General features: G+C 44.4%; 1 non-coding gene and 1 pseudogene across 1 annotated transcript; both read left to right on the plus strand.

Moving 5' to 3' along the window:
- Window positions 1–485: 485 nt before the first annotated feature.
- Window positions 486–589, plus strand: LOC117522729 (annotated as a pseudogene).
- Window positions 590–10,765: 10,176 nt separating this feature from the next.
- LOC117522710 lies at window positions 10,766–10,982 on the plus strand. Its single transcript, XR_004564298.1, has one exon. It is a non-coding gene; the product is annotated as a small nucleolar RNA U3 (small nucleolar RNA).
- Window positions 10,983–13,228: the final 2,246 nt, after the last annotated feature.

Below are 13,228 nucleotides of genomic sequence, written 5' to 3' on the forward strand. Positions count from 1 at the left end.
TTTTAGACGGCTTTTGGTGACGATCCTATGGGCATCACACAGATTAAGGAGCAGTACAACCGGTTTAAAGACGGCCGCACAACGGTGGAGAGCGAGCCGCTCTCCGGTCGGCCATCAACATGCAGAAATGACCAGATCATTTCCAAAGTGAACTCTGTGGTGATGTGGGACCGTCGTGTGACTGTCCGAGAAATTGTGGAAGAGGTGGACATCAGCACTTTTTTGGCACATTCCAGTGTGACAGAAGATTTTGCCATGAAAAGAGTTGCAGCGAAATTCATGCCGATGGCTTTGGCACGAAGCTGATGGCGCAGCAAAAGTTCCACCGTGTTGAAGCCTCACAGGACATGTTGTGACATGCCCAGCTCTTCCACCATTTGGAAGATTCAGATGGCTTTCGGTGGCTTTTCAATCATTTCTGTCGTCTTTCACTTCACAAATGTGTTTCTGAAGTCTTTGGTCTCATGAAGTTTTCTGTTCTATGCTTCTTTCTAAGCGTAAAACAGACACAAACAAAAGATTTGTTTCATTGGCTTTCTGTCATTGATGATTGTTTATTATTTCTGCTAGGAAATAAAGAAAGGAGGAATATGTTTCCTCCTTTATATGAGGAATAAGCCTTCAGTTAATTCAAAATGCTGCAGCTAGAGTACTGACGGGGACTAGCAGGAGAGAGCATATCTCACCCGTGTTGGCCTCTCTTCATTGGCTTCCTGTTAATTCTAGAATAGAATTTAAAATTCTTCTTCTTACTTATAAGGTTTTGAATAATCAGGTCCCATCTTATCTTAGGGACCTCGTAGTACCATATCACCCTAATAGAGCGCTTCGCTCTCAGACTGCAGGCTTACTTGTAGTTCCTAGGGTTTGTAAGAGTAGAATGGGAGGCAGAGCCTTCAGCTTTCAGGCTCCTCTCCTGTGGAACCAGCTCCCAATTCAGATCAGGGAGACAGATACCCTCTCTACTTTTAAGATTAGGCTTAAAACTTTCCTTTTCGCTAAGGCTTATAGTTAGGGCTGGATCGGGTGACCCTGGACTATCCCTTGGTTATGCTGCTTTAGACGTAGACTGTGGGGGGGTTCCCATGATGCACTGTTTCTTTCTCTTTTTGCTCTGTATGCATCACTCCGCATTTAATCATTAGTGATCGATCTCTGCCCCCCTCCACAGCATGTCTTTTTCCTGGTTCTTTCCCTCAGCCCCAACCAGTCTCAGCAGAAGACTGCCCCTCCCTGAGCCTGGTTCTGCTGGAGGTTTCTTCTTGTTAAGAGGGAGTTTTTCCTTCCCACTGTTGCCAAGTGCTTGCTCACAGGGGGTCGTTTTGACCGTTGGGGTTTTTCATAATTATTGCATGGCCTTGCCTTACAATATAAAGCGCCTTGGGGCAACTGTTTGTTGTGATTTGGCGCTATATAAAAAAAAAGTTGATTGAGTTGATATGTTCTGAGTGGTTCAAATGTTGCATACATGGAATTCAGTGCATGTAACTCACCAAAACTTTTTCTTGACAAACACATTTTACGTAAGTGTTATTCACCACAAAATCAGACAAAAAAAGCAAACAGACAAAAAACTTGTTTTTGAGGTTGCATCTATTGTTTGCATGGTGTTTAATGCTGGATTCATGTAGGCGGTAAAGTTGGAAAATCCATTAACTGAAAAGTGTGGATTCAGTTAGTGAGCCCAGAAAACAAGATTAAATTTAGCACAATTTTTTTAAATAGTTCATAATTAATTGTTAACAATATCATCTTGTAAAGACCATCCATATAATAAAAGGGGAGCAGCCTCTCTGGTCCTTTTGGTGTACTTATTAATTTTTTCAAGATGATTCATGTCTTGAAAACAGCAAGGTGATTGGACCAATATTTTTGAACAAATTAGTAAGTTTTGACAAGAAGCCTGTTTTTGTGTTTATTGTGTGCAAGTGTGGCTCAAGTCCCCAGACTTTGAGAAAGTTATTGAAGCTTATAAAGTATTAAACTGCCACGAAAATGCTGATGAGAATCAATTTTTCCAGTTTACAGATTACACTGCTCTGAGAGGCCACTTGACTCTGTTAAAGGTTATTAGGTCAAGATTGAACATCAGAAAGATTTTTTTTAGCAACAGAATTGTCACCTTGTGGAACAGTTTACTGAACCATGTCATTAACTCGTCCAGTGTCAATGTTTTTAAAGATTGGTACGTTTGGTATTATTATGGATTTTAGGTATTATTATGGTTTTTATTGTCATTGTATATTTCATGTCACTCTTGTTAATGTTGTATGGCTGGGGGGCCTGGCTGCCTTTTTGTTTCTGTCTTTTGTTTTTCCTTCCAGGTGGCTTGCATTTGGGACTGAGTGGCTGTGTTGCTGAGGTTATTAGGACCTCACCCTGATCACCTGCGGCTCGTCAGGACTCACAGCTGAGGTGCATCTATATGGATTGGAACATGGTGGCATTTAAGACTGGAGTATACAGTGTGTATTTGCCCAGACGGGTGAGATCGTCGTCTCGGGAGCCATCTCATCATCAGTGGATGCAGAGAACGTCCAGGGTTTGATGCACGGTCTGTGAAAGAGGAGGGGGTGAGGTCTCACGCTCGTCAGCACACTTCCTGAGGTACGTTAGATTTTGTGACTAACATTTATACAGTCAGTAAATGTGGTGTCCCTCACACCTTTTTATATTGAGCTGTATGTTAGTCATGTATTGGCTTCCACTGCAGTGGAGTTTTGTGAACTGGATGTTCCATGCCTGCAGGTTGGGAAGCTGATTAGTAATCAAGCCAGGAAGTGTTTGCTGTTTGTACACCTTTGAGTGGTCTCTCTGTGTGTAGAGTGTGGACTCACATAATGGTTCCTTCTTTCACAGACTCGGTTTGTTGCGGCCACCTGGGGGGTGTCGGCGGGGTCCTTGGGTCCGAACAGCTTCTGGCTCCGGACCGTTAGCGCTGCTGGGAGCGCACCACACCAGACCGCACTTTCTTTTGTTATTTTTTGTATCACTGTTATGTATTAAATTCAGTTAGCCTTTGTACCGTGCTCTGCTTATTTCATACTGGGTCCTTCAAACGCTGGTCGGTTCTCCGAGCTGCGTCCGACACATAACAGTAGTCTCTGGCCAAACATCACGGACCCAGCGGTAGCAGAGACGGTAACGCGCCGGGAAGGCGGCAGCAGACGTTCAGAAGTTATCCGGATCAGTTGCGGGTGCTCTCCGCCCGGATGGTGCGTGTTTGAGACCCATTACTGAATACTGATTCATGCTCTCTTGCAGCCGTGTTCCTGTGTTGTGCCTTATCCGTGGGTCGTGGTGGAGTGTGACTGGCGACGGTATTTGGGTTGTTGTTTTTTCTTTCTTTTTTTTGTTTTGTTTTTTGTTATGCCCTCTCTTCTCCTCTGACTCCAGCCGTGTGAGCCGTAGTGTCGGCGTTGCTGGAGTGGTGCAGTTAGGTTGTGCTGGGCGTTTCCCAGGTAACCTCTGCACCCGGGAGGGGAGGGGGGGTTTGGGGTATTTTCTTTTTGTTCCCTTTCTTCTCCTCTGGCTCCAGCCGTGTGAGCCGTAGTGTCGGCGTTGCTGGAGTGGTGCAGTGTGGTTATGCTGTGCATTTCCCAGGTAACCTCTGCACCTGGGGGGGGGGGGTGTTTTCCCCCCAGTTTCCGCCCTCAGGGTTTGACTGTGGTGTCCTCTGGGGGGGAAAGGGCTGTGGGTCCATCTAGTCATAGACGGCCGGGGCTGGGTCCGTTGGTCGTGAGGGGAGGCGTCTCCTGGGGTTGACGAGTGGTCCTCTGGGAGGCGCTGGGAGTCCCCGTGGGTGACGTTGGATCCCAGAGGGACCTCGGCTGTGGTTATTACTCCTGGAGCTGGCGGGAAGTCCTCTGGGGGGTGTTGGTCCCTACATGTTGTTTGGGGGGGGGGGGGGGGGTGTTTTAGCGCTTTTATTTGTAAGCTTAAGTTTGGGGTTTTTCTTTTCTCCTCATCCCGGGGTTTGATAGGACGGTCCCCTGGGGAGGGGGGGGGGGGTGGTTTGGTTGTTTGTGTTTGTCTTTTTTGTTTTATGACTAATGACCGCACATGGTTGGATAAAGGCTGACCGCACAGGTTTAAGAACTCCTGGCCACACCTGTGCTAAGTGACTGACTGAAACAAAGGCAAGGATGCAGCCAGAGGAGAGGACATCAACCATTCTGTTGGAAGACGAATGCAGATGCGGTTTCCAGCCATGGTCCCTGGAGGGGGGTGTTTCTCCTGGGTCAGGTTTGTGTGGTCGCCGGGAGGCTTCCCGTGAGGGTGGGGTACTGTTGTATGGCTGGGGGGCCTGGCTGCCTTTTTGTTTCTGTCTTTTGTTTTTCCTTCCAGGTGGCTTGCATTTGGGACTGAGTGGCTGTGTTGCTGAGGTTATCAGGACCTCACCCTGATCACCTGCGGCTCGTCAGGACTCACAGCTGAGGTGCATCTATATGGATTGGAACATGGTGGCATTTAAGACTGGAGTATACAGTGTGTATTTGCCAGAGACTCGACCTTGTGACCAGACGGGTGAGATCGTCGTCTCGGGAGCCATCTCATCATCAGTGGATGCAGAGAACGTCCAGGGTTTGATGCACGGTCTGTGAAAGAGGAGGGGGTGAGGTCTCACGCTCGTCAGCACACTTCCTGAGGTACGTTAGATTTTGTGACTAACATTTATACAGTCAGTAAATGTGGTGTCCCTCACACCTTTTTATATTGAGCTGTATGTTAGTCATGTATCGGCTTCCACTGCAGTGGAGTTTTGTGAACTGGATGTTCCATGCCTGCAGGTTGGGAAGCTGATTAGTAATCAAGCCAGGAAGTGTTTGCTGTTTGTACACCTTTAAGTGTTCTCTCTGTGTGTAGAGTGTGGACTCACATAATGGTTCCTTCTTTCACAGACTCGGTTTGTTGCGGCCACCTGGGGGGTGTCGGCGGGGTCCTTGGGTCCGAACAGCTTCTGGCGCCAGACCGTTAGCACTGCTGGGAGCGCACCACCCCAGACCGCACTTTCTTTTGTTATTTTTTGTATCACTGTTATGTATTAAATTCAGTTAGCCTTTGTACCGTGCTCTGCTTATTTCATTTCATTTCATTTGATCCGGGACGTCATCTAACTTTCACAAAAAAGGCAGAAGGCGTGGACATCAGCACTTTTTCGGCACATTCTACTGTTACAGGAGGTATTTTCATGGAAAGAGAAGCGGAGGATTGCGCCACCATGCCGCTCATGGCGCAGGACAAAACCACCTCCGTGTTGGACTCACAGGACAGCTTTCAGATGGTTCAGACAGCTTCTGGTTGCTTTTCAGTCATGTGAGTATCCGAGAAATTGTGCATGAGCTGGACATGCCCCAACATGTCCTGTGAGGCTTCATCATGGCGTTGCTTTGCGCCATGCGGCTCCGCCGCGACGCGCGGAGTTCCTCCGCTCCTCTTTCCATGACAAAAACTCCTGTAACAGTGGAATGTGCCATTGATTTCTCAACTGGACGTTGTCTTGATCCGGTATGTCGTCTGACTAGCACAGGAATTGCGGAATCAAATCAAATCAAATCAATTTTATTTATATAGCGCCAAATCACAACAAACAGTTGCCCCAAGGCGCCTTATATTGTAAGGCAAAGCCATACAATAATTACGGAAAAACCCCAACGGTCAAAATGACCCCCTGTGAGCAAGCACTTGGCAACAGTGGGAAGGAAAAACTCCCTTTTAACAGGAAGAAACCTCCAGCAGAACCAGGCTCAGGGAGGGGCAGTCTTCTGCTGGGGCTGGTTGGGGCTGAGGGAGAGAACCAGGAAAAAGACATGCTGTGGAGGGGAGCAGAGATCAATCACTAATGATTAAATGCAGAGTGGTGCATACAGAGTAAAAAGAGAAAGAAACACTCAGTGCATCATGGGAACCCCCCAGCAGTCTAAGTCTATAGCAGCATAACTAAGGGATGGTTCAGGGTCACCTGATCCAGCCCTAACTATAAGCTTTAGCAAAAAGGAAAGTTTTAAGCCTAATCTTAAAAGTAGAGAGGGTGTCTGTCTCCCTGATCTGAATTGGGAGCTGGTTCCACAGGAGAGGAGCCTGAAAGCTGAAGGCTCTGCCTCCCATTCTACTCTTACAAACCCTAGGAACTACAAGTAAGCCTGCAGTCTGAGAGCAAAGCGCTCTATTGGGGTGATATGGTACTATGAGGTCCCTAAGATAAGATGGGACCTGATTATTCAAAACCTTATAAGTAAGAAGAAGAATTTTAAATTCTATTCTAGAATTAACAGGAAGCCAATGAAGAGAGGCCAATATGGGTGAGATATGCTCTCTCCTTCTAGTCCCTGTTAACACTATAGCTGCAGCATTTTGAATTAACTGAAGGCTTTTCAGGGAACTTTTAGGACAACCTGATAATAATGAATTACAATAGTCCAGCCTAGAGGAAATAAATGCATGAATTAGTTTTTCAGCATCACTCTGAGACAAGACCTTTCTAATTTTAGAGATATTGCGCAAATGCAAAAAAGCAGTCCTACATATTTGTTTAATATGCGCATTGAATGACATATCCTGATCAAAAATGACTCCAAGATTTCTCACAGTATTACTAGAGGTCAGGGTAATGCCATCCAGAGTAAGGATTTGGTTAGACACCATGTTTCTAAGATTTGTGGGGCCAAGTACAATAACTTCAGTTTTATCTGAGTTTAAAAGCAGGAAATTAGAGGTCATCCATGTCTTTATGTCTGTAAGACAATCCTGCAGTTTAGCTAATTGGTGTGTGTCCTCTGGCTTCATGGATAGATAAACCTGGGTATCATCTGCGTAACAATGAAAATTTAAGCAATGCCGTCTAATAATACTGCCTAAGGGAAACATGTATAAAGTGAATAAAATTGGTCCTAGCACAGAACCTTGTGGAACTCCATAATTAACCTTATTCTGTGAAGAAGATTCCCCATTTACATGAACAAATTGTAATCTATTAGATAAATATGATTCAAACCACCGCAGCACAGTGCCTTTAATACCTATGGCATGCTCTAATCTCTGTAATAAAATTTTATGGTCAACAGTATCAAAAGCAGCACTGAGGTCTAACAGAACAAGCACAGAGATGAGTCCACTGTCTGAGGCCATAAGAAGATCATTTGTAACCTTCATTAATGCTGTTTCTGTACTATAATGAATTCTAAAACCTGACTGAAACTCTTCAAATAGACCATTCCTCTGCAGATGATCAGTTAGCTGTTTTACAACTACTTTTTCAAGAATTTTTGAGAGAAAAGGAAGGTTGGAGATTGGCCTATAATTAGCTAAGATAGCTGGGTCAAGTGATGGCTTTTTAAGTAATGGTTTAATTACTGCCACCTTAAAAGCCTGTGGTACATAGCCAACTAATAAAGATAGATTGATCATATTTAAGATCGAAGCGTTAATTAATGGTAGGGCTTCCTTGAGCAGCCTGGTAGGAATGGGGTCTGATAGACATGTTGATGGTTTGGAGGAAGTAACTAATGAAAATAACTCAGACAGAACAATCGGAGAGAAAAAGTCTAACCAAATACCGGCATCACTGAAAGCAGCCAAAGATAACGATACATCTTTGAGATGGTTATGAGTAATTTTTTTCTCTAATAGTTAAAATTTTATTAGCAAAGAAAGTAATGAAATCATTACTAGTTAAAGTTAAAGGAATACTCGGCTCAATAGAGCTCTGACTCTTTGTCAGCCTGGCTACAGTGCTGAAAAGAAACCTGGGGTTGTTCTTCAATGAGTAGTAAGATGTCCAAGCTTTACGGAGGGCTTTTTTTATAGAGCAACAGACTCTTTTTCCAGGCTAAGTGAAGATCTTCTAAATTAGTGAGACGCCATTTCCTCTCCAACTTACGGGTTATCTGCTTTAAGCTGCGAGTTTGTGAGTTATACAACGGAGTCAGGCACTTCTGATTTAAAGCTCTCTTTTTCAGAGGAGCTACAGCATCCAAAGTTGTCTTCAATGAGGATGTAAACTATTGACGAGATACTCTATCTCACTTACAGAGTTTAGGTAGCTACTCTGCACTGTGTTGGTATATGGCATTAGAGAACATAAAGAAGGAATCATATCCTTAAACCTAGTTACAGCGCTTTCTGAAAGACTTCTGAAAGACTTCGGAAGACGTGGATATCAGCACTGTTTCGGCACATTGAGACAGACGTGCGGAGTAACTCCGCGCGTCGCGGCGGAGACGCATGACGCAAAGCAACGCTGTGATGAAGCCTCACAGGACATGTTGGGGCATGTCCAGCTCATGCACAATTTCTCGCATACTCACACGACTGAAAAGCAACCGGAAGCCGTCTGAAAGCCACCTGAAAGCCGTCCTGTGAGACCAACGCAGAGGTGGTTTTGTCCCGCGCCATGAGCGGCATGGTGGCGCAATCCTCCACTTCTCTTTCCATGAAAAAAACTCCTGTGACAGTAAAATGTGCCGAAAAAGTGCTGATGACCACGCCTTCTGCCTTTTTTTGAAAGTTAGACGACGTCCCGGATCATCAAAGCCTTCATGTTGGAAATGATCTGGTTGTTTCAGCGGGGTTTGAGCCTGTCGATCAGCGCTCGGAGTGCGCCATGCTCTCAGATGCTCTGGGCGGTCTTTAAACCGGCTAGAGCACTCCTTAATCTGTGTAATCCCCACAAAATCGTCGCTGAAAGCCATCTAAATTTTCCGAATGGTGTCCAGCTGGAGGTCTCTTACAGTTTCTGGAAAAATTTGATGCAGCAAAGCTCCAAATCGTTCAGACATTTATTCGCAATAAAAATCCGATGAGAGGGGTGGATCACTGCTCACACAAAGCCTGCTCATAGGCGAATGACGCAACCGACAGGTGTGAAAAACTCACGTATGCGCACGAAGGTTCAAGCTTGGCTGATGCAATCACACGTGATTCAAATCCATATGGTTTTTGCAAAAAATAAAAAGGTCCAATACTTTTTGGACAGACCTCGTACATACATACATTCATACATACGAGGTCTGTTAGAAAAGTATCCAACCTTTGGCCAGGGAAAAAAAACTGGCTTACCTGGATGGTTGGAAACCTAATCACCCTCGAAGTAGTCTCCTTGGGACTCCACACACTTCTCCCAGCGGTGTCGCCACTGTTGGAAGCATTCCAAAAAAGCCTCTTTTGGGATGGAGTGCAGCTCCACCGTCGTTGCAGCCATGATGTCCTCCCTCGTCTCAAAACGCGTTCCTTTTAATGGTGTTTTAATTTTTGGGAACAGCCAGAAGTCGCAAGGGGCCATGTCAGGAGAGTATGGAGCCTGTGGAACCACAGGAGTTTGGTTTTAAAACAAAAAAGTCCAAATTAAGTTCAACGAATGTGCTGGAGCATTGTTGTGGTGGAGGCGCCAATTTCCTGTGGCTCACAACTCCCGGTCTCTTGCGCTGTACAGCATTACGGGGGCAACAGAGGACATCCCTGTAATACTCCTTCTTTATTGTTTGACCCTGTGGTGCGTACTCATGGTGTACCACACCGCAGGAGTAAAAAAAAACAGTCAGCATTACCTTCACATTTCTGCGCACTTGGCGCACCTTCTTCGGTCGTGGCGACGTGGAATGCTTCCACTGTGACGACTGGAATTTGGTTTCCGGGTCGTACCTGTACACCCAGGACTCATCACCGGTGATAATAGTGTCCATAAAGCTGGGATCAGTGTGAATGGAGTCCAGCATATCCTATGAGACTTCAACACGGAGGTGCTTTTGGTCCGCCGTCAGCAACCTCGGCACGAACTTCGCAGCCACTCGCTTCATGCCCAAATCTTCTGTAACAATGGAATGTGCCGAAAAAGTACTAATGTCCACTTCCTCCGCAATTTCTTGGATGGTCACTCGATGGTTCCGCATCACCACAGCATTCACATTGGAAATGATCTCGTCATTTCGGCACGTCGATGGTCGGCCGGAGCACGGTTCGCTCTGCACCGTTACACGTCCGTCTTTAAACCGGTTGTACCACTCCTTAATTTGTGTGGCGCCCATAGCTTCATCCCCGAAAGCCGTCTTTATTTCTCGAATGGTTTCCACTTGGCTGTCGCCAAGTTTATGGCAAAATTTGTTGCAATGGCGTTGCTCCAATAGTTCCGCCATTTGCCTTGCAATAAAAATCCGCCGAGCACACAGCACCACTCCTCACACAAAGGCTGCTCACAGGCGAATGACGCAACCGACAGGTGGGACAAAACTCACGCATGCGCACTAAGGTTCAAGGTTGGCTGATGCAATCACACGTGATTCAAATCCCTAAAGTTTCTGAAAAAAATAAAAAGGTCGGAATGTTTTCTCACAGACCTTGTACATACATACATAGATTGCCTTTTATAGTTATAGATCACAACGCGCTCACTGGAGCCACGAAGAGCAACTATCAATCATAATTCAAGTTGTTGCAGTTGAGGATGTCCCAGAAAAAAATAAGCATTTTATGGGGTTCCTTGAGACTCGGAGAGCTCAACATCTCCTTTGGAGACTGTAGGGGGCAGTCTGATGATCATGGTGCAAATATGGAAGGGAAGAGGAAGGAAGTCCAAGTCAGACCTGTAGAAATAAATCAGAGCTGTGTTTGACTGTGTAACGTGTATATAAATAATAATATTTCTGTATTGTTGATGGTTCAATTTGTTTCTTAAACTCAGTTAAATATGTCTGGGGGAGGGGGATTCGGTACCATAACAAAGCAGGGTTCGTCGGTGGTTCAAGTCCTGCAGCAGGAGCATCATCAGGTTAAGACTATACTTTCAGGGATCATTTCTATAGTCTCTGACTTGAGAAATCTGTTTCTAAAGTGTTCTGTCTCGCCAACCACGATGAAGAGTCCTGATACTTCTTCCTGAGCATGAAGTGGACAGAAAGAAATGATACATTTCATCTGCTTTCTGTCTTTGATGATTGTTTATTGTTTCCACTCAGGGGTGATGAGAGGAGGAGTATGGTCAGAGTGTTTCTAACACTGTGTACATGGAATTTAGTGTGTGGAAATCAACCAAAATATGTTTCCATTATCAGTCATTGTAGTGTGTTACTAAACACAGTGATGGATACTTAAAAAAAACTGCACAAAAAATGTGTTTTTGAGGTTACACATTTGTTGTTTACATAGCATTTAATGATGTATTCATGTTACAGTAAAGTTGGAAAATCCATTATTTGATAAGTGTGGATTCACTTAGTGAGCTCAGAAAACTAAATTAAATTTAGGACAATTTTTCAAATAGTTCATAATCAACCATTAATAATATCATCTTGTAAACACCATCCGTATAATAAAAGGGTGTGTGTGTGTGTGTGTGTGTGTGTGTGTGTGTGTGTGTGTGTTGTGTGTGTGTGTGTGTGTGTGTGTGTGTGTGTGTGTGTGTGTGTGTGTGTGTGTGTGTGTGTGTGTGTGTGTGTGTGTGTGTGTGTGTGTTCGCTAAGGGTGTAACGGTACATGTATTTATATTGAACCATTTCAGTACTGGACGTTTGGTTCAGTACAGGGCTGTGCACAGGTTAGTTTGTGTTGCGTGTGTTTACATTCAATGTTCCAAACTTCTCGCTAAATCTCTAAATCTGGCGACTTTCCAAACCTTCTTGACAACTTATTTTCTCTAAGCAACTAGCGACAAATCTAGCTACTTTTTCTGGCATAACCGGAGACTTTTCTGATGTTTGGCGAATGTAAGTGAAAGTCTCTGCTGTCACCAAGCGGCAGCGGGTCTCCCCCCTCTTGCAGTGCTGCCTGCAGCAGCCTGAAAGCGCTGAGCAGAGGGATATCTACAATCCCCCTCAGTCACTCACTTGTTCAGTCCACTGACCTCATTTGCTGCACTGTGATTAAATAGTCCCCAGACTTTGAGAAGCCCTGGCCTTGAGAAATTATTTATTTTAATAAATGATGGCCAATTTTAATGGCAAAATAAATAAACAAACCAAGAATCAAGTTTATTTGTGGTTCTAAATATTTTAAAGGTGGTTTTACTCACTTTTTTGCCTCTCCCACGTTTTTGTTTTCAAAACGTTATTTAAAAAGATATATTAACAAACATTAAAAAAAACAGTTTATAGAAAGAGATAGAAAATAAAATAAATTGTACAAAAGGGCGTCTGTAACATCAGTTCTCTTAAAAAAAAAAAAAAACTCCTTATAGAGAGTGACAGTTTTGTTCAAATTAATTTTTCTGGCAAAAAATATGAAGGTTGAATAAAATTGAACAGGGCTTCATGCTGGAACACTGGTGCTGCTGTTTACTTGTGGAAAGGTTTTGTTAAAAGCTGTTTAATGTTACAATAAATTGTTGGTTTAAACAACAAGCAAATGTAGGTTTTGCATTTTGTTCCCATACTGTACCGAAAATGAACCGAACCTGACCTCAGAACCGAGGTACGTACCAAAACCTGATTTTTGTCTATCGTTACACCTCTAGTTTTTGCGTATGTACGCTTTCAACCTAAGGGCCCCAGTGACCTCCCCCTTGGTGCCCCCAGTCACCATACCAAGATTGGTGTTGATTGCTTAATTACTGCGGCTGTGCATAGTGAACACAAACCGTGCCGCATACATACATACATACATACATACATACATAGATTGCCTTTTATGTTTATAGATCACAACGCGCTCACTGGAGCCCTTATTTTCGCAGTTCATGTGGTGCTCATGTCAGGTAGTAAGCATCACATTTTACTTACTACGTAGTAGCGGCTGGCTAGGAAGTACTTTATTTATAATCCGAACGGACCAGCGAATGCCATGTGTGAGTCAAGGCGAGGGTTTTTTCAATTAAAATGTACCTGCTGTGTACAGCATGCAGACTGTCGATATGCCTCCCAAGATGTGAGGGGAGTTAGGTCGTAAAACCTCAAGTGCTAAATGGATGAAATGTAATAGAGTTGGGAAACATCTGCAGAGACGCTAATAGCATTATATATCCCAGAGCGTTGCAGTGATATGACATGCTGTCAGCTTTTTATCAATCAATCAATTTTTTTATATAGCGCCAAATCACAACAAACAGTTGCCCCAAGGCGCTTTATATTGTAAGGCAAGGCCATACAATAATTATGTAAAACCCCAACGGTCAAAACGACCCCCTGTGAGCAAGCACTTGGCTACAGTGGGAAGGAAAAACTCCCTTTTAACAGGAAGAAACCTCCAGCAGAACCAGGCTCAGGGAGGGGCAGTCTTCTGCTGGGACTGGTTGGGGCTGAGG

The sequence above is a fragment of the Thalassophryne amazonica genome, chromosome 12, assembly GCF_902500255.1.
Source record: "Thalassophryne amazonica chromosome 12, fThaAma1.1, whole genome shotgun sequence".
In the NCBI taxonomy this organism is placed as follows: Eukaryota; Metazoa; Chordata; class Actinopteri; order Batrachoidiformes; family Batrachoididae; genus Thalassophryne; species Thalassophryne amazonica.